Source organism: Pseudophryne corroboree, chromosome 2, assembly GCF_028390025.1.
Source record: "Pseudophryne corroboree isolate aPseCor3 chromosome 2, aPseCor3.hap2, whole genome shotgun sequence".
NCBI classification, from domain to species: domain Eukaryota; kingdom Metazoa; phylum Chordata; class Amphibia; order Anura; family Myobatrachidae; genus Pseudophryne; species Pseudophryne corroboree.
Window position 1 is genome coordinate 352,952,233 of NC_086445.1, and position 27,088 is coordinate 352,979,320.

Here is a 27,088-nt window from a genome sequence, read left to right on the forward strand (position 1 = left end):
TACAGCGTATACTCCAGTCTAGCACAGCCAATTCTGGGCAGCCTAGGTACAGCTGCTCTAAAGCAGTATACATTGATAATTCTATTATTACTGTCTCCTGCTTGTACAGCGTATACTCCAGTCTAGCACAGCCAATTCTGGGCAGCCTAGGTACAGCTGCTCTAAAGCAGTATACATTGATAATTCTATTATTAATGTCTCCTGCTTGTACAGCGTATACTCCAGTCTAGCATAGCCAATTCTGGGCAGCCTAGGTACAGCTGCTCTAAAGCAGTATACATTGATAATTCTATTATTAATGTCTCCTGCTTGTACAGCGTATACTCCAGTCTAGCACAGCCAATTCTGGGCAGCCTAGGTACAGCTGCTCTAAAGCAGTATACATTGATAATTCTATTATTAATGTCTCCTGCTTGTACAGCGTATACTCCAGTCTAGCACAGCCAATTCTGGGCAGCCTAGGTACAGCTGCTCTAAAGCAGTATACATTGATAATTCTATTATTAATGTCTCCTGCTTGTACAGCGTATACTCCAGTCTAGCATAGCCAATTCTGGGCAGCCTAGGTACAGCTGCTCTAAAGCAGTATACATTGATAATTCTATTATTAATGTCTCCTGCTTGTACAGCGTATACTCCAGTCTAGCACAGCCAATTCTGGGCAGCCTAGGTACAGCTGCTCTAAAGCAGTATACATTGATAATTCTATTATTAATGTCTCCTGCTTGTACAGCGTATACTCCAGTCTAGCACAGCCAATTCTGGGCAGCCTAGGTACAGCTGCTCTAAAGCAGTATACATTGATAATTCTATTATTACTGTCTCCTGCTTGTACAGCGTATACTCCAGTCTAGCACAGCCAATTCTGGGCAGCCTAGGTACAGCTGCTCTAAAGCAGTATACATTGATAATTCTATTATTAATGTCTCCTGCTTGTACAGCGTATACTCCAGTCTAGCACAGCCAATTCTGGGCAGCCTAGGTACAGCTGCTCTAAAGCAGTATACATTGATAATTCTATTATTAATGTCTCCTGCTTGTACAGCGTATACTCCAGTCTAGCACAGCCAATTCTGGGCAGCCTAGGTACAGCTGCTCTAAAGCAGTATACATTGTTAATTCTATTATTAATGTCTCCTGCTTGTACAGCGTATACTCCAGTCTAGTACAGCCAATTCTGGGCAGCCTAGGTACAGCTGCTCTAAAGCAGTATACATTGATAATTCTATTATTAATGTCTCCTGCTTGTACAGCGTATACTCCAGTCTAGCACAGCCAATTCTGGGCAGCCTAGGTACAGCTGCTCTAAAGCAGTATAGGTGTTTGAAATTCATTCAATTAATTTTCGTTATCTGGTTTTGAAGAATACCAATTAATGTATTGTAAGAATAGCAATTAATATATTGGCCCTGCTGTTAATCTTTAGTTTTGCTCTACCGGCTAGTATTGTTGATTGGTGTCAGTGGTATATGATGGAGGTCAGGCCATATGGTTTATTGATTTACAGATAACAGGTTAATGCAGGTATGCACATTTAATGGCACAAGCCAGGAGCGGAGCTTATGGGGTTAATGTAGGTGGTGCGCGTTATAGGGTAGCACACAACTGTATGTGCATTCAGTGGTGCCAATGGCCCTTTTACAGTGAGCAGTGGTGGCACAGTGGTATCTGTAGTGCCTCTAATTACGTAATCCAGTATCTGGTGCAGTGAGACTCTCAGCAGGATGTCCTATCCTAAAGAAGGACGTAGAGTGAAGACACGTGTACAGGCAATGCGTGCGCAGTAGCACAGGGGTCAGAGGTTGCACTGTAACGTCAGCACACCTCCATCTAGGTACAGAGTCCTAGACCTGACAGTGAGGGAAAAACAGCGAAGGAGCACCCTGCACTCCTAACAAGTACTGGCTAACACACCTATTTACCTCTGCCCTGTAACAAATGTATAAAGTAGCACCAGTGGTCTGTCACACTTGCTGCTTGCAGTACTGTAGCTCATTATCAGTCAAATTGTGCGTGCCCAACGTGCTCCACTTTATAATAGCATTGACACTCCAGAATAACTGTATACAGCAGCTGAAATAAAGACAATTTATTTTGAGCTTGATTTGGTGTGTTACATGTTATGAGATTATATTCCTACTATACTACCAATTAGTTTTTTTGCCCTCTGACTGGTAGCATATAGCAAAGTTATTGATTACTATATGAAAGGGTTTTCTACAATCATAAGTGTAGAATTACCCAGAATCTCACAGGCAATTAAAAACGGATCTACAGTATAACTTGGGAGTGGTGGTGATGACAGGTATATGCTGTACAAACATCCATCCAGTAGGAAGCCTGGGACTTTTATTACAGACATTCCGGTCCCTTTTATTGATGTGCATTTAATCATGTTTATATATAAATGTGGTATTTGTTATTATTCAAATTTATTTTGATAATGCACTAGATATCTTCCCATTTATTTGCATGTATTGTGACATACTGTACAGAGAACTTTCCTTTATATAGGAGAATTTAAAAGAAACCTATATCAACTAGCATACAGTTCCGTATAAAGTAAGGGCAACAGCATACATAAATAAGAGGGTTCTATCTTTTCAGTGAAGGATATTGATGCACCCTTTTTTGGAGCGCTGTGATTGCACAGGGAGTCTACTTACAACAAAGTATTTAACTCTACTAAGAGTGGAATTTGTAATCTGTTTCTGTCTATAATATTCATTGTTTATGTATGTTTTATTAAATAGCTTTAAGGTGTACCATCGGTTTATTGTGAACCAATAGCGCTGCTTATTATCTTTTTAATTCCATAATTTACAACACTATAATTAACATTTTTACTTTACGTTAAGATTGATATTAGAGATGAGCGGGTTCGGTTTCTCTGAATCCGAACCCGCCCGAACTTCATGGTTTTTTTCACGGGTCCGAGCGACTCGGATCTTCCCGCCTTGCTCGGTTAACCCGAGCGCGCCCGAACGTCATCATGACGCTGTCGGATTCTCGCGAGGCTCGGATTCTATCGCGAGACTCGGATTCTATATAAGGAGCCGCGCATCGCCGCCATTTTCACACGTGCATTGAGATTGATAGGGAGAGGACGTGGCTGGCGTCCTCTCCATTTAGATTAGGGTTGAGAGAGAGAGAGAGAGATTGACCTGAGGCTGTGATACTGTAGAAGAGAGTGCAGAGTTTAGTGACTGACGACCACAGTGACCACCAGACAGTGCAGTTGTTTGTTTTATTTAATATATCCGTTCTCTGCCTGAAAAAAACGATACACACAGTGACTCAGTCACATACCATATCTGTGTGCACTGCTCAGCCCAGTGTGCTGCATCAATGTATATATATATCTGACTGTGCTCAGCTCACACAGCTTATAATTGTGGGGGAGACTGGGGAGCACTGCAGTGCCAGTTATAGGTTATAGCAGGAGCCAGGAGTACATAATATTATATTAAAATTAAACAGTGCACACTTTTGCTGCAGGAGTGCCACTGCCAGTGTGACTAGTGACCAGTGACCTGACCACCAGTATATATAATATTAGTAGTATACTATCTCTTTATCAACCAGTCTATATTAGCAGCAGACACAGTACAGTGCGGTAGTTCACGGCTGTGGCTACCTCTGTGTCGGCACTCGGCAGCCCGTCCATAATTGTATATACCACCTAACCGTGGTTTTTTTTTCTTTCTTTATAGTCATACTAGTTACGAGTATACTATCTCTTTATCAACCAGTCTATATTAGCAGCAGACACAGTACAGTGCGGTAGTTCACGGCTGTGGCTACCTCTGTGTCGGCACTCGGCAGCCCGTCCATAATTGTATATACCACCTAACCGTGGTTTTATTTTCTTTCTTTATACATACATACTAGTTACGAGTATACTATCTCTTTATCAACCAGTCTATATTAGCAGCAGACACAGTACAGTGCGGTAGTTCACGGCTGTGGCTACCTCTGTGTCGGCACTCGGCAGCCCGTCCATAATTGTATATACCACCTAACCGTGGTTTTTTTTTCTTTCTTTATACATACATACTAGTTACGAGTATACTATCTCTTTATCAACCAGTCTATATATTAGCAGCAGACACAGTACAGTGCGGTAGTTCACGGCTGTGGCTACCTCTGTGTCGGCACTCGGCAGCCCGTCCATAATTGTATATACCACCTAACCGTGGTTTTTTTTTCTTTCTTTATACATACATACTAGTTGCGAGTATACTATCTCTTTATCAACCAGTCTATATTAGCAGCAGACACAGTACAGTGCGGTAGTTCACGGCTGTGGCTACCTCTGTGTCGGCACTCGGCAGCCCGTCCATAATTGTATATATCACCTAACCGTGGTTTTTTTTTCTTTCTTTATACATACATACTAGTTACGAGTATACTATCTCTTTATCAACCAGTCTATATATTAGCAGCAGACACAGTACAGTGCGGTAGTTCACGGCTGTGGCTACCTCTGTGTCGGCACTCGGCAGCCCGTCCATAATTGTATATACCACCTAACCGTGGTTTTTTTTTCTTTCTTTATACATACATACTAGTTACGAGTATACTATCTCTTTATCAACCAGTCTATATATTAGCAGCAGACACAGTACAGTGCGGTAGTTCACGGCTGTGGCTACCTCTGTGTCGGCACTCGGCAGCCCGTCCATAATTGTATACTAGTATCCAATCCATCCATCTCCATTGTTTACCTGAGGTGCCTTTTAGTTGTGCCTATTAAAATATGGAGAACAAAAATGTTGAGGTTCCAAAATTAGGGAAAGATCAAGATCCACTTCCACCTCGTGCTGAAGCTGCTGCCACTAGTCATGGCCGAGACGATGAAATGCCAGCAACGTCGTCTGCCAAGGCCGATGCCCAATGTCATAGTACAGAGCATGTCAAATCCAAAACACCAAATATCAGTAAAAAAAGGACTCCAAAACCTAAAATAAAATTGTCGGAGGAGAAGCGTAAACTTGCCAATATGCCATTTACCACACGGAGTGGCATGGAACGGCTGAGGCCCTGGCCTATGTTCATGGCTAGTGGTTCAGCTTCACATGAGGATGGAAGCACTCAGCCTCTCGCTAGAAAAATGAAAAGACTCAAGCTGGCAAAAGCAGTAGCACCGCAAAGAACTGTGCGTTCTTCGAAATCCCAAATCCACAAGGAGAGTCCGACTCCAATTGTGTCGGTTGCGATGCCTGACCTTCCCAACACTGGACGTGAAGAGCATGCGCCTTCCACCATTTGCACGCCCCCTGCAAGTGATGGAAGGAGCACCCGCAGTCCAGTTCCTGATAGTCAGATTGAAGATGTCAGTGTTGAAGTACACCAGGATGAGGAGGATATGGGTGTTGCTGGCGCTGGGGAGGAAATTGACCAGGAGGATTCTGATGGTGAGGTGGTTTGTTTAAGTCAGGCACCCGGGGAGACACCTGTTGTCCGTGGTAGGAATATGGCCGTTGACATGCCTGGTGAAAATACCAAAAAAATCAGCTCTTCGGTGTGGAAGTATTTCACCAGAAATGCGGACAACAGGTGTCAAGCCGTGTGTTCCCTTTGTCAAGCTGTAATAAGTAGGGGTAAGGACGTTAACCACCTCGGAACATCCTCCCTTATACGTCACCTGCAGCGCATTCATAATAAGTCAGTGACAAGTTCAAAAACTTTGGGTGACAGCGGAAGCAGTCCACTGACCAGTAAATCCCTTCCTCTTGTAACCAAGCTCACGCAAACCACCCCACCAACTCCCTCAGTGTCAATTTCCTCCTTCCCCAGGAATGCCAATAGTCCTGCAGGCAATGTCACTGGCAATTCTGACGAGTCCTCTCCTGCCTGGGATTCCTCCGATGCATCCTTGCGTGTAACGCCTACTGCTGCTGGCGCTGCTGTTGTTGCTGCTGGGAGTCGATGGTCATCCCAGAGGGGAAGTCGTAAGCCCACTTGTACTACTTCCAGTAAGCAATTGACTGTTCAACAGTCCTTTGCGAGGAAGATGAAATATCACAGCAGTCATCCTGCTGCAAAGCGGATAACTGAGGCCTTGACAACTATGTTGGTGTTAGACGTGCGTCCGGTATCCGCCGTTAGTTCACAGGGAACTAGACAATTTATTGAGGCAGTGTGCCCCCGTTACCAAATACCATCTAGGTTCCACATCTCTAGGCAGGCGATACCGAGAATGTACACGGACGTCAGAAAAAGACTCACCAGTGTCCTAAAAAATGCAGTTGTACCCAATGTCCACTTAACCACGGACATGTGGACAAGTGGAGCAGGGCAGGGTCAGGACTATATGACTGTGACAGCCCACTGGGTAGATGTATGGACTCCCGCCGCAAGAACAGCAGCGGCGGCACCAGTAGCAGCATCTCGCAAACGCCAACTCTTTCCTAGGCAGGCTACGCTTTGTATCACCGCTTTCCAGAATACGCACACAGCTGAAAACCTCTTACGGCAACTGAGGAAGATCATCGCGGAATGGCTTACCCCAATTGGACTCTCCTGTGGATTTGTGGCATCGGACAACGCCAGCAATATTGTGTGTGCATTAAATATGGGCAAATTCCAGCACGTCCCATGTTTTGCACATACCTTGAATTTGGTGGTGCAGAATTTTTTAAAAAACGACAGGGGCGTGCAAGAGATGCTGTCGGTGGCCAGAAGAATTGCGGGACACTTTCGGCGTACAGGCACCACGTACAGAAGACTGGAGCACCACCAAAAACTACTGAACCTGCCCTGCCATCATCTGAAGCAAGAAGTGGTAACGAGGTGGAATTCAACCCTCTATATGCTTCAGAGGTTGGAGGAGCAGCAAAAGGCCATTCAAGCCTATACAATTGAGCACGATATAGTAGGTGGAATGCACCTGTCTCAAGCGCAGTGGAGAATGATTTCAACGTTGTGCAAGGTTCTGATGCCCTTTGAACTTGCCACACGTGAAGTCAGTTCAGACACTGCCAGCCTGAGTCAGGTCATTCCCCTCATCAGGCTTTTGCAGAAGAAGCTGGAGACATTGAAGGAGGAGCTAACACGGAGCGATTCCGCTAGGCATGTGGGACTTGTGGATGGAGCCCTTAATTCGCTTAACAAGGATTCACGGGTGGTCAATCTGTTGAAATCAGAGCACTACATTTTGGCCACCGTGCTCGATCCTAGATTTAAAGCCTACCTTGGATCTCTCTTTCCGGCAGACACAAGTCTGCTGGGGTTGAAAGACCTGCTGGTGACAAAATTGTCAAGTCAAGCGGAACGCGACCTGTCAACATCTCCTCCTTCACATTCTCCCGCAACTGGGGGTGCGAGGAAAAGGCTCAGAATTCCGAGCCCACCCGCTGGCGGTGATGCAGGGCAGTCTGGAGCGACTGCTGATGCTGACATCTGGTCCGGACTGAAGGACCTGACAACGATTACGGACATGTCGTCTACTGTCACTGCATATGATTCTCTCAACATTGATAGAATGGTGGAGGATTATATGAGTGACCGCATCCAAGTAGGCACGTCACACAGTCCGTACTTATACTGGCAGGAAAAAGAGGCAATTTGGAGGCCCTTGCACAAACTGGCTTTATTCTACCTAAGTTGCCCTCCCACAAGTGTGTACTCCGAAAGAGTGTTTAGTGCCGCCGCTCACCTTGTCAGCAATCGGCGTACGAGGTTACATCCAGAAAATGTGGAGAAGATGATGTTCATTAAAATGAATTATAATCAATTCCTCCGCGGAGACATTGACCAGCAGCAATTGCCTCCACAAAGTACACAGGGAGCTGAGATGGTGGATTCCAGTGGGGACGAATTGATAATCTGTGAGGAGGGGGATGTACACGGTGATATATCGGAGGGTGATGATGAGGTGGACATCTTGCCTCTGTAGAGCCAGTTTGTGCAAGGAGAGATTAATTGCTTCTTTTTTGGGGGGGGTCCAAACCAACCCGTCATATCAGTCACAGTCGTGTGGCAGACCCTGTCACTGAAATGATGGGTTGGTTAAAGTGTGCATGTCCTGTTTTGTTTATACAACATAAGGGTGGGTGGGAGGGCCCAAGGACAATTCCATCTTGCACCTCTTTTTTCTTTTCTTTTTCTTTGCGTCATGTGCTGTTTGGGGAGGGTTTTTTGGAAGGGACATCCTGCGTGACACTGCAGTGCCACTCCTAGATGGGCCCGGTGTTTGTGTCGGCCACTAGGGTCGCTTATCTTACTCACACAGCTACCTCATTGCGCCTCTTTTTTTCTTTGCGTCATGTGCTGTTTGGGGAGGGTTTTTTGGAAGGGCCATCCTGCGTGACACTGCAGTGCCACTCCTAGATGGGCCCGGTGTTTGTGTCGGCCACTAGGGTCGCTTATCTTACTCACACAGCGACCTCGGTGCAAATTTTAGGACTAAAAATAATATTGTGAGGTGTGAGGTATTCAGAATAGACTGAAAATGAGTGGAAATTATGGTTTTTGAGGTTAATAATACTTTGGGATCAAAATGACCGCCAAATTCTATGATTTAAGCTGTTTTTTAGGTTTTTTGGAAAAAAACACCCGAATCCAAAACACACCCGAATCCGACAAAAAAAATTCGGTGAGGTTTTGCCAAAACGCGGTCGAACCCAAAACACGGCCGCGGAACCGAACCCAAAACCAAAACACAAAACCCGAAAAATTTCCGGCGCTCATCTCTAATTGATATATGGATGAATCAGTATATCCTACGAGAAACAGTGACTCGGCACCATATGTAAGATCATGACAGTATACTGACAAAATGCTGGACATGTAAAATATTATTTATTTATTTATTACCAGTTAGTTATATAGTGCACACATATTCCGCAGCGCTTTACAGAGAATATTTTAGCCATTCACATCAGTCCCTGCCCCAGTGGAGCTTACAATCTATACATGTACACGCACACACATTCATGCTAGGGTTAATTTTGTTGGGATCCAATTAACCTACCAGTATATTTTTTGGATTGTGGGAGGAAACCGGAGCACCCGGAGGAAACCCATGCAAGTACGTGGAGAATATACAAACTCCACACAGTTAGGGCCATGGTGGTGATTGAACCCATGACTTCAGTGCTGTGAGGTAGTAATGCTAACCATTACACCATCCGTACTACCCCTTTTAGATTTGCATAGCCGGGTCGCACCTGGGAATTTGTACACGGTGCTTCTCTGGTGCGACCTGGCTTGAGACCCCTTTCAAACTTGCGACCCGAATTGAAAAAGAGAGAAAAGACAAAAAACCCTTGTTTGGGAGCACTCGTTTGTAATGATTAATATGATGTAAGTAGAATAAGTAATAAAGTGGAATAAAACTTAACCTTTAATTGTTTCTTGAATAAAAAGAAATAAATGTGAAATGATTTTGAGACTCGTGTCTAATATTTGAAGAAAAGAACTTGTTTGACCTTTTTAGCAAATGAGGTACAAGTTACTAAAAGAAGGTGAAAATATCAGAAGGAATGTGTTTGATGGATACCATAATGTTCTGATGAAATAAAGTGTATCCAGAACAGTCACTGTACATGCCTTGGAATGAAGGTTTTCAATAGAAGCGTGATGTGGTAGCAAGGTTAAGTTGGCAAACAGAATCTCTTGAGAGAGACGAGGGGGCCCACTGCACCTGGTATTCTCAGGGGGTTTCCCTTCCTGATACTGACCAGGCCATACCTGCTTAGCTTCCGAGATCGGACAAGATCGGGCGCATTCAGGGTAGTATGGCCGTGGGCCTGTCGTTGGAAATGTGAGAAAAGAGATGAGAGAGGAAATCCACTCCTATTGTCTGTACTGTACACAAATCAAAACCATGAATAGTCCGGGAGTGTTTTTCCAGAAACAGAAGTAGAAGTAGTAGTATGGAAAACGTTAGATGAGATTTGTCCTTTAAAAGGGGCCCACTGCACCTGGTATTCTCAGGAGGTTCTCCTTCCTAGTACTGACCATGCCTGCTTAGCTTCCGAGATTGGACAAGATCGGGCGTATTCAGGGTAGTATGGCCATGGGCCAGTATAAAGGAAATATGAATGAAAAGGGAGAGTATACTGCTTTCTGTACTTCACACTCAACCAAGGCCACATATATTCTCAAATTGGTATTTCCAGACAAAGGTGTGTCAGGATGATTTTGAGTGTCTAGGATTGATAGAGGTGTGGTGTGGTAGGTAAAGTTTGGCAGATAGTGAACTCTCATGAAAAATGCTGAAAAATGATGTGTGGTGTGGTGTGTGTGTGTGTGTGTGCGTGTGTGTGTGTGTGTGTGTGTGTGTGTGTGTGTGTGTGTGTATATATCTTGATCCTTGGACTGAGAGAAAAAAAATAATAACTGATAAATGAAAAATAAAAATCCAAGCTCAGAGAGGGGCTTATAGATGGTTAATGATAATCAGCACAAATCTTGCTGGCCTCCTGAAGGGAAATCAGATAAGTAATCATGTGCTGGCAAAGAGCTCAAGGCTGGCTCGTGGATATTATATATAGTCTTATAGTGAGAATGAGGTTGATCTATACCAATTTGTTATAGAACAGAGCTGAGAAATGACTCAAAGATAATTGAATGACAATTAACACAATAATTGCTGGTCCCCTGAAGGAAAACCAGGTGAATGATAATATGTTGGTAAGGAGCTCAAGGCTGGCTCACAAATGGTACTATTAGCCTTATGTTCAGAGTGGGAAAGATTAATACCAAATATCAAATATTCAATGATTAATGCCAACAAATAGCAAATGCTACCATGAATACACTTGTGTGTTGAAATCACAACAAATAGAAAATGCTACCATAAATACACTTGTGTGTTGAAATCACGGTTGAATACCTAAATCTAAAACCTTAGAGGCATGTGATTACTGCAGTTCTAGAACAGAGGGGAGTGTAGTGGTACACTGAGATCTAGTATCTGCTAACAATACCACTGTGTATGCGGACAAACCCTTTTATAGAATTGGGAATGTGTATAAGCACAGATTTAAATCCTGGTGGTCTAATAAAGATTACCGCAGCACTGAGATCAAATATAGTAATAAAAATGGGTATATACTCGAGTATACAGTCGGTGTTAGGCAGCGGATTATTTCTCATGTGCTCTATTGGTTCCCGCTGCACACTTATAACCCTGGTGGTCTAGTGTCAGTTACCGCGGCCGCAAGGTATGCGGCGAACGTTGTCCAGGTCTCCTCTGTTCAGTCCCGCTACAGTGATTGAGCGCGGCCGCCCGCTTCCGGAATGGGCGTGGCCGCGATGACGTCACTACGGACGTTCTCTCGACGTACGTTTCACCTAATTGGGCTTGGTCACGAGAGCCTCTCTCTACTGCTCTCCTGTGGCCAGTACTTAAGAGATGCAAAAATGGGACGACATACAGATCAAAATGTCAGACAAAGGAGGAAATATCGTGATATGGCCTACTACACTATATCTCAAAGAGGCCAACAGACAATTGAAAGATACCTCTTGTTACAAGACAACCTTATTTGATCCCACACAGAATTTTTCAAACCTATATTCTCGGATCATTAATAAATATCTTCAACAAGGTACCATCACAAAAACAGAATGGGACTATCTGAACACCCCGCACCCAAGGACGCCGACACTTTATTTGCTACCAAAAGTCCACAAAAATGTGGACAATCCACCTGGACGACCCATTATATCAGGTAATGGGGGCCTTCTAGAAAAAGCCAGCTGCTTCCTTGATGTCCATTTGCGACAACATGTCCTCACCCTTCCTTCATATGTCAAGGATACGACTGATGTCCTGAAGAAAATCCAAGGTATACGATTGGAAGACTCCCACATAATGGTAGGATTAGATGTTGAATCTCTATACACATCCATTAAACACGATTTGGGCATTAATGCAGTCAAATATTTTCTGTCCATGGGTGATACTGGTGACTTTCAGGATTTCATTTTGGAATTACTCCATTTTGTGTTGAATCACAACTATTTTCTTTTCAACAATCGTTTCTATGTACAGACCAGAGGCACCGCTATGGGGGCGGCATGTGCCCCCACGTATGCCAACCTCTTTTTAGGCTGGTGGGAACGGGAAATGGTATTCAACGATGATCAAGAGGAATTCACTAACCACATTCTCATCTGGATACGTTATATCGACGATATTTATATGATCTGGGATGGCACCCAAGACGAATTGGATCAATATATCCTTTCTCTAAATACCAATCAGATCAATATGAAATTTACATATACCAGCAGTAAATCTTCCATCCCATTCCTCGATCTCAGGATATATCGAGATGAGACCAACACAATAGCCACTGAAATCTTCAGGAAAGAGACTTCAACTAACAGCTTACTTCATTCAACTAGCAGCTATTTTCCATCAACCATTAAAAATATTCCTAAAGGAGAATTCCTTAGACTCAAAAGGAATTGCACTGAAGACTCCACCTTTCAAACCAAAAGCATTGATTTGGCTGCAAGATTGAAAGAACGAGGATACAACAACAGACTTATTAAAAGGGCCAAATCTGAAGTGCAGAAAGTAGAACGGGACTCCTTGGTCTTCCCTACTACAAAAACTAAGGAAGATAAAAACACCCTACGCTTTATCGGTGACTTCTGTAAGAATTGGAAAGATGCAAGAAAAATTCTGCAAACCCATTGGCACATCCTGAAAATGGATGAGGACATCTCGGACCATATTGGCCAGAACATCAACATGAGCTGGAGGAGGGCACCAAACTTAAAAGATAAACTGGTAAGAAGTTATTTCTCGCAGCCCTCAAAGCCAAGACCTCTCAAAGGTAGTTATCCTTGCGGTAAATGTAAATTGTGCCCACACATTTCTAACCTTACGTCAATCATGGACAGATTCAATCAGCAGATCACAGTGCAAGATTTCTTCAACTGTAGGACAGAGAATGTGATCTATTGCATCTCATGTACCTGTAACTTAAGGTACGTGGGCATGACATCTCGCATGTTCAAAGTCAGGGCACTTGAACATATTAGTTCGGTGAGAAATGCCAAATCAGACTTAGCCCAATTCAAGAAGCTCACCACAGTTGCCAGACATTTTTTACGTTTCCATGACAGTCGAACAGAAGATCTACATTTCTCAGGTCTGGAACATATAAAAATGGGATTAAGAGGCGGAGATTACAACATGGCACTCCAGAAAAAAGAATCCGAATGCATCTTCAAGCTGGACACTCTGATGCCCAAAGGTCTAAATGAATACATCAACTACAGCATCTTTCTGCCCACATAACTCCAATGTCCAACCATCCTGCTCCCTCCCCACCCTCATTCCTGTCCATCCCCCATCCCCATCCTGTTCCTCCTCCACACCCTCACCTCAACCCCCACCTTTTCCTTTCCTTTTCTTTCCAACCCCCTTTCTCCTTTCCCTCTCCTTCTCCTTTTTCTTTCCCTTCCCTCATTTTTTCCTCCTCCCTTCTCTTTTCCTTTTTCACAATTCCCCATCACATTCCAAACCACCCACCCACTCTTTTTCCCTCTTTCTCTTTTCCTTCTCTTTTTTCTCTCTCCTTTTCCAATCTACCCCTTTCCTCCCTCTTTTCCCCCCTCCTTTCATCTCAGTCCTTCACAGCACACAATGTTTTTTGTGTGTCCCTTTGCTCATTCCCCCCTTTTTTCACTTTCCCCACAGCCCGTAACCCCACTCTTTCCCTTCACTTGCCACAATTCCTCCATGGCCCTCCAGACCCCGTCAATTCTGCTTACATTTCACCCTCACATTTAATACTTCTTTTCAGACAATACTTAACACAATACCCACATACTCTCCCATCTACATACCCACATTCATAGCATCATTTCATCCTCCACTCCTTCTACACGTCACAACCATTTTCCGTACTATAATCCTCACACTGAAGCTACAACCCCTTCCCCTTTTCACCACGCACCTACTAACAGCTCTATTCTCTCTCATCTCCATGCAGCACACCCTCTCATCCCCCCCTCTCTATATTATTCATTTCAGTTTACACATATTTAATCTTATTATCTCATCATCATCATATTCATTTTATATTTATTTAATATAGATCATTTTTTTTTGTTTATTTATTTATATTTTATATTTTTTTTATAAATTTATTTAATTTCATTTTATTTATTTATATTTATTTTTGTAGATTTTATATTTATTCATTTTTGCATCTATTTATTTTCATCATTTATTTTTATTTTTATATTTATATTTTTATTTTCATATTTATTTTATATTCACATTTATTTTTATTTTATTATTTTTATTATTATTATTATTTTATTTTTATTTTTATTTTATTTTAATTTTATTTTAATTTTATTTTTATTTTTATATTTATTTTTATTTCTATATCTATATTTATTTTTATTTTCATCTTCATATTTTTATTTTCATTTATTCACTCCATTTTAAACATCATCTCCTTATTTCTCATTTTCACCTCTTATCTACTTAATTTCCATTTTTCATTTCTTCATTCATCCATTCATTTTCTTCCTACTTTTACTCACATCTACAATGATTACACCCACACTCTTTCATTCCCCATCCTTCCCTTTTCCCTTCCCTTTTCCCTCTTCCAAAATGGATTCCACTGGTCATCCCACTCGAGATCTGATAGGTTCAACCATCAGTCAGTCAAATCTAAGTGACAAACTCATTGGTCATCTCAATAGTTAAGTACTGGCCACAGGAGAGCAGTAGAGAGAGGCTCTCGTGACCAAGCCCAATTAGGTGAAACGTACGTCGAGAGAACGTCCGTAGTGACGTCATCGCGGCCACGCCCATTCCGGAAGCGGGCGGCCGCGCTCAATCACTGTAGCGGGACTGTGAACAGAGGAGACCTGGACAACGTTCGCCGCATACCTTGCGGCCGCGGTAACTGACACTAGACCACCAGGGTTATAAGTGTGCAGCGGGAACCAATAGAGCACATGAGAATTAATCCGCTGCCTAACACCGACTGTATACTCGAGTATATACCCGTTTTTGTTACTATATTTGATCTCAGTGCTGCGGTAATCTTTATTAGACCACCAGGATTTAAATCTGTGCTTATACACATTCCCAATTCTAGAAAAGGGTTTGTCCGCATACACAGTGGTAGTGTTAGCAGATACTAGATCTCAGTGTACCACTACACTCCCCTCTGTTCTAGAACTGCAGTAATCACATGCCTCTAAGGTTTTAGATTTAGGTATTCAACCGTGATTTCAACACACAAGTGTATTTATGGTAGCATTTTCTATTTGTTGTGATTTCAACACACAAGTGTATTCATGGTAGCATTTGCTATTTGTTGGCATTAATCATTGAATATTTGATATTTGGTATTAATCTTTCCCACTCTGAACATAAGGCTAATAGTACCATTTGTGAGCCAGCCTTGAGCTCCTTACCAACATATTATCATTCACCTGGTTTTCCCTCAGGGGACCAGCAATTATTGTGTTAATTGTCATTCAATTATCTTTGAGTCATTTCTCAGCTCTGTTCTATAACAAATTGGTATAGATCAACCTCATTCTCACTATAAGACTATATATAATATCCATGAGCCAGCCTTGAGCTCTTTGCCAGCACATGATTACTTATCTGATTTCCCTTCAGGAGGCCAGCAAGTTTTGTGCTGATTATCATTAACCATCTATAAGCCCCTCTCTGAGCTTGGATTTTTATTTTTCATTTATCAGTTATTATTTTTTTTCTCTCAGTCCAAGGATCAAGAGATACACACACACACCACACATCATTTTTCAGCATTTTTCATGAGAGTTCACTATCTGCCAAACTTTACCTACCACACCACACCTCTATCAATCCTAGACACTCAAAATCATCCTGACACACCTTTGTCTGGAAATACCAATTTGAGACTATCTGTGGCCTTGGTTGAGTGTGAAGTACAGAAAGCAGTATACTCTCCCTTTTCATTCATATTTCCTTTATACTGGCCCACGGCCATACTACCCTGAATACGCCCGATCTTGTCCAATCTCGGAAGCTAAGCAGGCATGGCCTGGTCAGTACTAGGAAGGAGAACCTCCTGAGAATACCAGGTGCAGTGGGCCCCTTTTAAAGGACAAATCTCATCTAACGTTTTCCATACTACTACTTCTACTTCTGTTTCTGGAAAAACACTCCCGGACTATTCATGGTTTTGATTTGTGTACAGTACAGACAATAGGAGTGGATTTCCTCTCTCATCTCTTTTCTCACATTTCCAACGACAGGCCCACGGCCATACTACCCTGAATGCGCCCGATCTTGTCCGATCTCGGAAGCTAAGCAGGTATGGCCTGGTCAGTATCAGGAAGGGAAACCCCCTGAGAATACCAGGTGCAGTGGGCCCCCTCGTCTCTCTCAAGAGATTCTGTTTGCCAACTTAACCTTGCTACCACATCACGCTTCTATTGAAAACCTTCATTCCAAGGCATGTACAGTGACTGTTCTGGATACACTTTATTTCATCAGAACATTATGGTATCCATCAAACACCTTCCTTCTGATATTTTCACCTTCTTTTAGTAACTTGTACCTCATTTGCTAAAAAGGTCAAACAAGTTCTTTTCTTCAAATATTAGACACGAGTCTCAAAATCATTTCACATTTATTTCTTTTTATTCAAGAAACAATTAAAGGTTAAGTTTTATTCCACTTTATTACTTATTCTACTTACATCATATTAATCATTACAAACGAGTGCTCCCAAACAAGGGTTTTTTGTCTTTTCTCTCTTTTTCAATTGTAGTCCAGTCTACAAAATTTCTGGGAGCACCGCCAATTATCAGCAGTTTAAAACTTTTTTGCCAACTGCATATATATTGGTTTCTTTATGTTATTTCTATATTTTGTTTAGATTGTTAAGACTAGTGCGGTTCCATATTGAATTTATCTGTATATAAAACTTGCGACCCGACTTGACATATTGCCGGGTTGGTGATGTCACCGCTGACGCTACAGGAGGTGGTGCTTGGAAATTATATTAACCATCTCTTACATTCTCTACATTTGAGGTCCATGCAATTCGCCTCTACCAACCCACTAATCTTCGAGTTGCTGTCATTTACCGTCCACCTGGCATTTCCTCTAAATTCCTCGACAACTTTGCTTCCTGGCTACCTCACTTCCTCTCTTCTGACATTCCCACCATTATCCTAGGTGATTTCAACATCCCTATCGATAACCCCACAAAACCACCTGCCTCTAAACTCCTTAACCTCACATCTTCACTTGGTCTCTCCCAGTGGACCAGCTCACCCTCCCATGTGAACGGGAGCTCACTGGATCTGGTTTTCACTCACCGCTGTGTTATTTCTGATTTTTCCAATTCCCCTTTTCCCCTCTCTGACTCATTCAACTTATCTATCTCTGCTCCCCCATCTCTCCCTCCTAAGGCTACCATCACTAAGCGTAATATTGAGGCTATTGACACCTCATCCCTATCCTCCCTGTTTGACTCGCTTCTCTCTCCTCTTCTCTCTCTCACATGCCCTGAACAAGCCACATCTCTATACAATGCATCTCTTACTTCAGCCCTTGACTCTGTTGCTCCGCCAACCACTATTCACCCTCGCAGATCAACACCTCAACCCTGGCACACCAAATGCACCAGATATCTACAAAAATGCTCACGTACTGCCGAGCGACACTGGAGGAAATCACGCTCTCAAGCAGACTTCCTCCATTTCAAATTCATGCTCTCATCCTTCAGTGCTGCCCTTTCCCTTGCTAAACAATCATACTTCAAAATCCTCATCTCTACCCACTCTTCCAACCCCCGGCGCCTCTTTGCCACTGTTAACTCCCTCCTCTGCCTACCACCACCTCCTCTCCCTTCCTCATTGTCTGCTCTTGACTTTGCCACTTACTTCATATCCAAGATTGACTCCATACGTCAGGACATCACATCCCACCAGTCCAGCAACCAGCCACCACCCATCCTTTACCACCCCTCCCCTACCCTCTTACCAACTCTGACATCTTTCTCCCTAGTATCTGGTGAGGAAGTCATGGCCCTCATACACTCCTCCCCCCCACAACCTTTCCACTCGACCCTATCCCCTCCCACCTCCTTCGCTACCTCTCCCCTTCTGCCTGTTCCCATCTTGCCCACCTTCTCAATCTCTCCCTCTCATCAGGCACTGTCCCCTCTGCCTTCAAGCATGCTCTTGTCTCCCCTATTCTTAAAAAACCTACCCTTGATCCTAACACTCTCTCCAATTATCGACCGATCTCTCTCCTCCCCTTTGCCTCCAAACTTCTTGAGCGTATTGTCTATAATCGCCTTACTGCCTTTCTTTCCTCTCACTCACTGCTTGACCCATACCAGTCTGGTTTCCGCTCTCTCCACTCCACTGAAACTGCCCTCACAAAAGTCTGCAATGACCTCCATGCCGCCAAATCTAAGGGCCACTACTCTCTGCTTATTCTTCTTGACCTCTCTGCTGCTTTTGACACTGTGGACCACCCTCTTCTTCTGCAAATCCTTCACTCTCTTGGTCTACGTGATACTGCCCTCTCCTGGCTGTCCTCCTACCTCTCCAATCGTTCCTTCTCTGTCTCCTCTCATGATGCTACCTCGCCCCCACTTCCACTAACTGTTGGTGTCCCCCAAGGTTCTGTTCTTGGGCCTCTCCTTTTCTCTCTCTATACGTCCTCTTTAGGTGAACTCATTAGTTCTTTTAATTTCCAGTATCACCTCTATGCTGATGACACTCAAATCTACCTCTCCTCCCCTGATCTCTCCACGGCTCTCCTCACTCGTGCCTCTAACTGTCTTTCTGCTATCTCTTCCTGGATGTCCCAGCGCTTTCTTAAACTCAACATGTCTAAGACTGAGCTGATCATCTTCCCACCCTCCCGCACATCCTCACCTCCCACAATCTCATTATCCATTGATGGCACGACTATCTCCTCTAGCCCCCAAGTACGCTGTCTTGGTGTAATCCTTGACTCCTCCCTCTCCTTCAAACCACACATTCAGCACCTCTCACAAACCTGTCATTTTCATCTCAAAAACATTTCCAGGATCAGACCTTTTCTCACCCAGGATGCCACTAAGATCATTATTCACTCACTGATTATTTCCAGACTGGACTACTGTAATCTCCTCCTAACTGGCCTCCCTGACAATTACCTCTCTCCACTCCAGTCTATCCTCAATGCTGCTGCTCGGCTCATCTTCCTCACCAAACGCACTACATCCACCTCCCCTCTCCTACTAGCCCTTCACTGGCTTCCCTTCCCCTTCAGAATCCAATTCAAACTTCTCACTCTCACTTACAAAGCTCTCACCCAATCCTCTCCCATTTACATCTCTGACCTTATCTCCCTTTACTCTCCCACCCGTCCTCTTCGCTCTGCTAATGCACGCCGCCTCTCCTGTCTCCTGATTACTTCCTCCCACTCCTATCTCCAAGATTTTTCACGTGCTGCTCCCTTCCTTTGGAATTCTTTACCTCTCCCCCTCAGACTCTCCACCTCTCTACAAAACTTCAAACGGGCTCTCAAGACCCATTTCTTTACCAAACCCAGCCAAATCTCATCCTAACCCCCTGTTCCATGCTCTCTATGTACCCCATCTGTGTCACCCCTGTCTGTCTACCCCTACCCCTAGAATGTAAGCTCTCACGAGTAGGGCCCTCTTCCCTCATGTGCTCACCCTTTTCTTCTTTAATAATTCTCAACTGCCCAAATCACAGTTTTTGGGCCACCTGGAACTTATCTCTGTCATTTACTGGTGTAGTTATGCTTAGTTACCCTGTACTTGTCCAAAATTGATTTCAACTGTAAGTCACTGTTTTGATTATGTGCATATGTACTCTGTAATTGGGCGCTGCGGAACCCTTGTGGCACCATATAAATAAATGATAATAATAATAATAATAAAATATTGACAGCAGGCATCCTGTCCGCTGGTAAATCATTCTGAATCCAATCAGCAGCCTGTCTTTGCTATCACACTAACAATGAGGATACACATGTGTGGCTAGGGTAGCAAGCACAAGGTAGCAAGGGTGCGAGACAGGCTGCTGTTGCTGGTGTTTAGACACTGCTGCTGCAACAGCAACTCTCACCCTTTGCCAACAAATTAATCCCCCCTCAGTCCATTTGCACCGTGTAAAAATGTAGCTTGCGTCACACTGTGAATATTTTGAAATACAGCACAGAATGGTTTGTGCTCACTTTAACTTAGGGATTCTGGTCAGGAGCATCACATATAGGTTGCATACAGTACATGTAATTTGAATACAGTTACATGAAAGTTGAATACAGTAGAGACATGAAGACATTAGTTAGAGAGGCATCCTATTCTGAATAAACTACAGCCTTAAGAAATGCCTTTGAGGAGCCACAATTGTACCTTTGGCTCTAAACCATGGTACACCCTCACCCTCACATTTTGCATAGGGTTGGTACAACAGCTGTGCTTGATGAGCGTTTTGTAAATAACTGTATAAAATAAGCATAATCTGTTACATTATTCTGAGGATACTAGGCTATCCTTTGCAACAGATGTCATCAATAGCAAAATCTCCTTGACAGCAAAATAAATTATCGGATGGGATATACCATGACCCCAAGTAGCTTCTATTAGGCAATGACATTGTTGATCCTATAAATCCAAGATTACAGTTCTTGACCTCTATCAGATCAAACAAAGTGATATGTAAATAATTGTAAATCCTATGGTTTAAGACAACTACAAACTACTTATCTTATCATTGCCAAACAGATCTATAGTATACACATCACAATCAATTATCATCTCGAACCAATGAAGTTTCTGTACTGGAACATAAATGCATATTACTGTTCCACAATAAAGCTATTACTTGGTTAAGCTCCTAAAGTACATGCTTTGTGTAACTCACAGGATCTTAAGGCGACTGAAGCTCACATTATACACACTATGTACTATGTAGATAACATATCGCATTAACTCAACTGTTTAGCTATAACACTGCATAACCTTCAGTGAAGCAGTATCATGCAATTTATATTTTATTTAGATTAATGTACGCATTTATGGATTTATCATTCACATTGTAAAGTAGTTAAATTTGCTTACAATTAAGGGACTATGAACAGGGGCGTAGCCAGAAGTTTATGGGCCCCATAGCAACATTTTGAAGGGTCCCCCGTCCCAGTGCTTCTAGAGAGACACCTCTCCACAGCAGTTGTTAATTTTATGCCCTATAATAGTTAAATTTCTGAACCATAGTAGAGCCTTATATAATGTTATGCCCCATAGTAGTGCCCTAGTTTCTTTTATGAATTGTAGTAGTGCTTAAGTTGACCCTATGTCACATTTCTGAGAGCTAGTACACATTATGCCGCACAGTACCCCCAATTCACATTATGATATATAATTCTCCCCGTTCATATTGTACCTCATTACAGTGCCCCGGTTCATATTATATAACATTAAAATGCCCTCCAGTTCATTTTATATCACACTACAATGAGCAGGTCCATAGATGTATTGCAGGCCCCAAGCAAAAAGTTTAAAAGGACCCCTTACGTACCACCCAAAGGCAAAAAAATATATATAACACACATAACTTTGACATGGAAGGTGGGCCCCTCTCAGCTCTGGGTCCCATAGCAGCTGCACTGCCTGCACCTATGGTAGCTATGTCCTTGACTATGAAGCATATACAGTAGATTCCAAACTTTGTGGTGGGTATGGGCATTTCACATAGGGATGAAGTTCACTAACATTCACATTTTTTGTTAAATTTATAGATTGAATAAAGCTGGAATGATGAAAGCAAATTTAGCCTGCAGTGTAGTGTCACTGGAAATTGTGAGCAGGACAAAAACTATAGCAGGAAATCCATGAGGAACCCTTAATTCGAAATTTTGCAGAACACTTTTCAAAATGCTGCTCCAGCTTTAGGGGGAGATGTACTAAGCAGTGAAAACAGTGGAGAAGTGACCCAGTGGATAAGTTGCCCATGGCAATCAATTAGCATTGAAGTAACATTCATAATTTGCACATTCTAAAATTATACAGAGCAGATGATTGATTGCCATGGACAACTTCTCCACTGGCTCACTTCTCCACTCTTATCACTGCTTAGTACATCTCTGTCACAAGTTAATATTGATATTTGGTTCATTTGGCCTTACAGAGACATATTTAATTATGTGCAGGTTGTAAGGTGTCCTTTGTTTTATACGGGATCTGGTCACCATGCCGACACTGGTATCCCAAGCAAACAAAATGCCGGCAAACAGAATACCAAACCACAGGCACTATTCTCCTACGACACCCATAGAGTGGGAATAGAACCTGTGGCGAGCGCAGCGTTCCACCAAGCCCGCAAGGGGCTTTGTTGCGCTCGCCCCCCACCCCGCCGGCATTCTGCTGCCGGGATCCCGGGGTCAGTCTACCAGCCCCAACCCATTTTATGCCACACATGTTGAAAGCAGCACAAATGTAGTGATCATTTCATATGTTGTGAAATGCTTCAAAATACTCCCTTTTTAAAAAAAATACAGTATTGCTATTTACAGAGAAAAAAATTATCCAAATTATTAAACTGTAACTTTTATTATTATTTTTGAATTAATTAAGTATCCAGGTTGCAGTGGTAGATACAAAATCACTGGAGCAATTTAATATTGCTCCAGTGCAGAGACAGCAGATCCAAAGATCAGCTGTGTCCGCGTTCCCTATCACTGCTACTTTAGTATAAATCGGGACTGAAATGTAAGAAGGAGACATCAGTGATATCTCCTGTGTTACCTTCAAAATGAAAATTATTTTTCATCTACGTTTGTAGAAATTAAGGTATAATGAATAGAGAGAGAACGACAAAAAATAGCTATAAAATACTAAAATGTTCAGAGACCAATTAATCCCATGTTCAGTAACTATTGTTCTGGCTGATGTTTGTAAGCAAAACTATAGATATCAGAGCTGATATATATTGAGTATACTTTTACATTCCACTATTTGTACCCATCTAGGTTCTGTATCTCTGACTTATATTTGTCTTGATTGTCTTTCCGAATGGCACTTCCACTAGCTGGCTATTATAAACACACAATCTATGCTAATATGGCAATTTGCATACAAGTTCAGAATTTCTCAAATCGCATCATGCACAGAGATTGAAGAGAAATCAACGGCCCACAATATTTTTTTGAGCTATCAGTTTTCCTGTTTTTCACAATTGTTTTGTTTGGGACAGTTTTTTGGGCCTGAAACAATATCTATTTTTGGGGTGATGACTCATAGGATCCATGATAACTTCACGGACCTATGTGTTTTTTGCTGCCTAATTTGCAAAAAAAGCCTAATTATCTGACATTTTTTTCTACTGTACTGTATTATGAGGTTCAGAAAAGAAAATTCCTGATAACAGTTGCCGCGGCCGTCGCTTTGGGGCTCATTGTTTAGACCTGGGGAATAAATTATTCCACTGTAAATTACCATGGGCAATTGAATTCACCTTAAGTATTTTAGGAACTTTAGTGCAGTAAATTTATATTTTCGCCATAATATGTTTGTGAAATATACAGTATTATGAATTTTTTAGCACCTATTTTACACAACAGAAAACCCATGTGCATTAATACCTGCAAATGCACAAAAGGGAATAGCTTTTGTTCCATTTTGGCTACCCACTAGTAATGTTGTAAAACAATGTTATTGAGAATGATTCTTGAATTGATAAATTGTGTCCATGTAGATAACGATGGTAATGATAGTGTCGCTGTACCACATTCACACATTCTATCCGATATGTCATCTTATATAATAACTATAATCATTCAGTTTATTTTATACTAGCTCATTGGATCCGGCATATGACGAGTCACCATATGACGTTTCCACCCCCATACAGTCCTGACCTCCTCTCTGGACGGGCCCACCCCCTTTGCTATTCCCCGATGTAGGTAATGTTTAGTGAGGGTGTGTCAATGGAATTGCAGGATATGCAGAATTGGCCATAAGCGTAAATACACCTGTTTTAAGATATCTTTTGTACTGAGGATATGGCAGGCACAAGTAAGCAATGATGATGATGACAAAGGGCATCAAACAAAGCATATAAGAAGAATATTCCACTCATAGAGTGCTATCAACTCTGCATTGAACCCTATGCAAGGATATGATCTTTGTCCCAATTATAAAAATGGACATCTACTTCGCATGTATCATCATGTATAAGGTGGTGTAGGAGTTCTTCTATCCTCCTGTTACTCCTACAAACTCATACCTTTATTACATCCCTTTCTTTCTCTTCAATTGAGGTTCATTCTGTATGCCTCTTCCAACCTGTTCACCTTCAAGTAGTTGTCATTTATCGTCCCCCTGGCCCTACCTCCAAATTCCTTGCCAACTTTGCTGTCTGGCTTCCCCACTTCCTCTATTCTGATTTTCCCTTAATTGTCTTAGGTGACCTCAATAATCCCATTGATATTCCCCTGAATCCACTGCCTCTAAACTCCTCAGTCCTTACATCATTGCTTGATTTCTCCAAATGGGCCTCTTGTGGGTACTCACTTTATCTAGTCTTCACTCACTGCTGTGATATTTCTGATTATACCAATTCCCCATGCTTTCTCTCTTTTAACTCATTCCTTGTCCACCTCTACCTTTCAAGGCTACCATCACTAAGTGTAACATTGAGGCTATTGACACCATATCCTTATCCTCCCTGCTCAACTCACTTCTCTCACTTATTGTCTTTCTCTCCTGTCCTCACCAAACCATTTTGCTATACAATGCATCCCTTACTTGTGCTGTTGAGTCTGTTGCTCCTGCAGTCACTACTCACCCTCACAGATACACAACTCTATCATGGTATTCAAAGTGCACTAGATACCTGCAAAAGTGTTCACGAACTACTGAGTGACAGTGGAGGAAATCGCACTCTAAGGCAGACTTCTTCCATTTCAAGTTTATACTCTCAACCTACAGTGCTGCCCTCTCCCTCTATAAACATATTTCAAGAACTTCATCTCTCCTCAGTCGTCTTTTTGCCACTTTTAGCTCCCTCTTCTGCCTTCCCCCCATCCTTAATGCGCTCTGCACTTGACTTTGCCATCCACCAACTCCGATTTCTTTCTCCCCTGTATCTGGAGATGCAGTCATGGCCCTCATCCAGTCCTCCCCCTTGACCCTATCCCCTCCCACCATTTTTTGCTAACTCTCTCCTGTTGCCTGTTCCCATCTTGCTCTATCTCTTCAATCTCTCCCTCTCATGAGGCACTGTGCCCTCTGCATTTAAGCATGCCTTAGTCTCCTCCATTCTTAAAACACCCACCCTCGATCCTACACTCTCTCCAACTACTGATCATTCTCTCTCCTCTCTCCTCCTTTTGCCTCCAAACTCCTTGAGCATATTGTCTACAACCATCTTAGCACCTTTATTTTTCCCCACTCCCTGCTTGATCCATTTTAGTCTGGCTTCCATCTTCTCAATCCCACTGAAACTGCCCTCACATTAGTCAGCAATGGCTGCCATATCCAAGTGCCACTACTATCAGCTCATTCTCCATGACCTCCCTGCTGCTTTTGACACTGTAAACCACTCTCCTGGTCTACATGATGCTGCCCTCTCATGGCTGTCATCTACCTCTCTGACTGTTCCTTCTTGGTCTCCTCTCATGACTCCACATCTTCCAATCCTCTCCCATTTACATCTCTGACATTTCACACCCACCCCCTTCGCTTCACAAATGCATGCCGCCTCTTCTGCCAACTAATTCCTCCCACTCCGACCTCTCTTCAAAACTTCACATGGGCTCTCCAGACCCACTTCTTCATAAAAGCCATCCAGCTCTCATACTAACCCACTGCCCCATGGGCATTGTTTACCCCATCTTTGTCCCCTCTGTCTGTCTGCCCCTCCACTTTAGAATGTAAGCTCTCATGAGCAGGGCCCTCTTCCCTTATGTGCTTTTCCTTCCCTTACTTAAACCATCTACTCCATACTCCCTATAATGGCCCCTAACCCTTGGTGTCTGCCACCCTCCTGCTTATTTCAGTGTTATGACCGCTGATGCAGAAATGTTTATAAACCATGTACTTGTCATGCAATGTCTTTAACTGTAAGTCACTGTTTTCTTGTTTTGCTCATCTGTTTATATACTTTTTTTTATACACTGCAGAACCTTTGTGGTGCCATATAAATAAAGAATAATCATCATAATAATAAGAAGAAGATATTAGACAATTGCGGATAACAATGTGACTATGGTACAAATGTTATCGTTGATTATAATGTACCGTATGTTAATTGATCCTATTTATTGACACATTATCCATGTAATTCAGTTTTGTAACAATAATATTTACAATGCCAGCTACTTAGTCAATCATCAGTTTAAAAAAATCTCAATGGATAGTCATGGCATGTTTCACATAGGGATCAGTAATTCCTATTTTTATCTATGTACAAGCTGCATTTATCATACAGTGACCAAAGAATACAGACACTTGACAAATCATTGGTGATCTTTATGCATGGGGTCAAGGGCGTATCTACCATAGGTGCAGGGAGTGCATCTGCTATGGGGCCCAGAGCTGACAGGGGCCCAACTTCCCTGTCAAAGTTACATGTGTCATATACATTTTTCACCATTGTGTGGTAAATACTCTATGAGCCCTTTCAAACTGTTGCCTTGGGGCCTACAATATATCTAGTTATGTCCCTGGTCCTGCTTATTGTAATGTGGTATACAATGAACTGGAGGGCATTATAATGCAACATAATATGAACTGAGGCACTATAATGTGGCACCATATGAAGTGAAGGCACTATAGTGTGGCACCATATGAAGTGAAGGCACTATAATGTGGCACCATATGAAGTGAAGGCACTATAATGTGGCACCATATGAAGTGAAGGCACTATAATGTGGCACCATATGAAGTGAAGGCACTATAATGTGGCACCATATCAAGTGAAGGCACTATAATGTGGCACCATATCAAGTGAAGGCACTATAATGTGGCACCATATGAAGTGAAGGCACTATAATGTGGCACCATATGAAGTGAAGGCACTATAATGTGGCACCATATGAAGTGAAGGCACTATAGTGTGG

The 27,088-nt window shown here is 42.6% G+C and overlaps 1 protein-coding gene and 3 pseudogenes across 3 annotated transcripts in view; 3 read left to right on the top strand and 1 right to left on the bottom strand.

Annotated features, from left to right (window-relative positions):
* The window catches only part of ATP4B (ATPase H+/K+ transporting subunit beta), a 290,606-nt gene that overhangs the window by 233,031 nt on the left and 30,487 nt on the right, over positions 1-27,088 (top strand). The gene's annotated exons all lie outside the window — the stretch shown is intronic.
* LOC135051478 (5S ribosomal RNA) lies at positions 9,638-9,755 on the bottom strand (annotated as a pseudogene).
* Positions 15,969-16,086, top strand: LOC135051874 (5S ribosomal RNA; annotated as a pseudogene).
* LOC135051479 (5S ribosomal RNA) lies at positions 16,249-16,366 on the top strand (annotated as a pseudogene).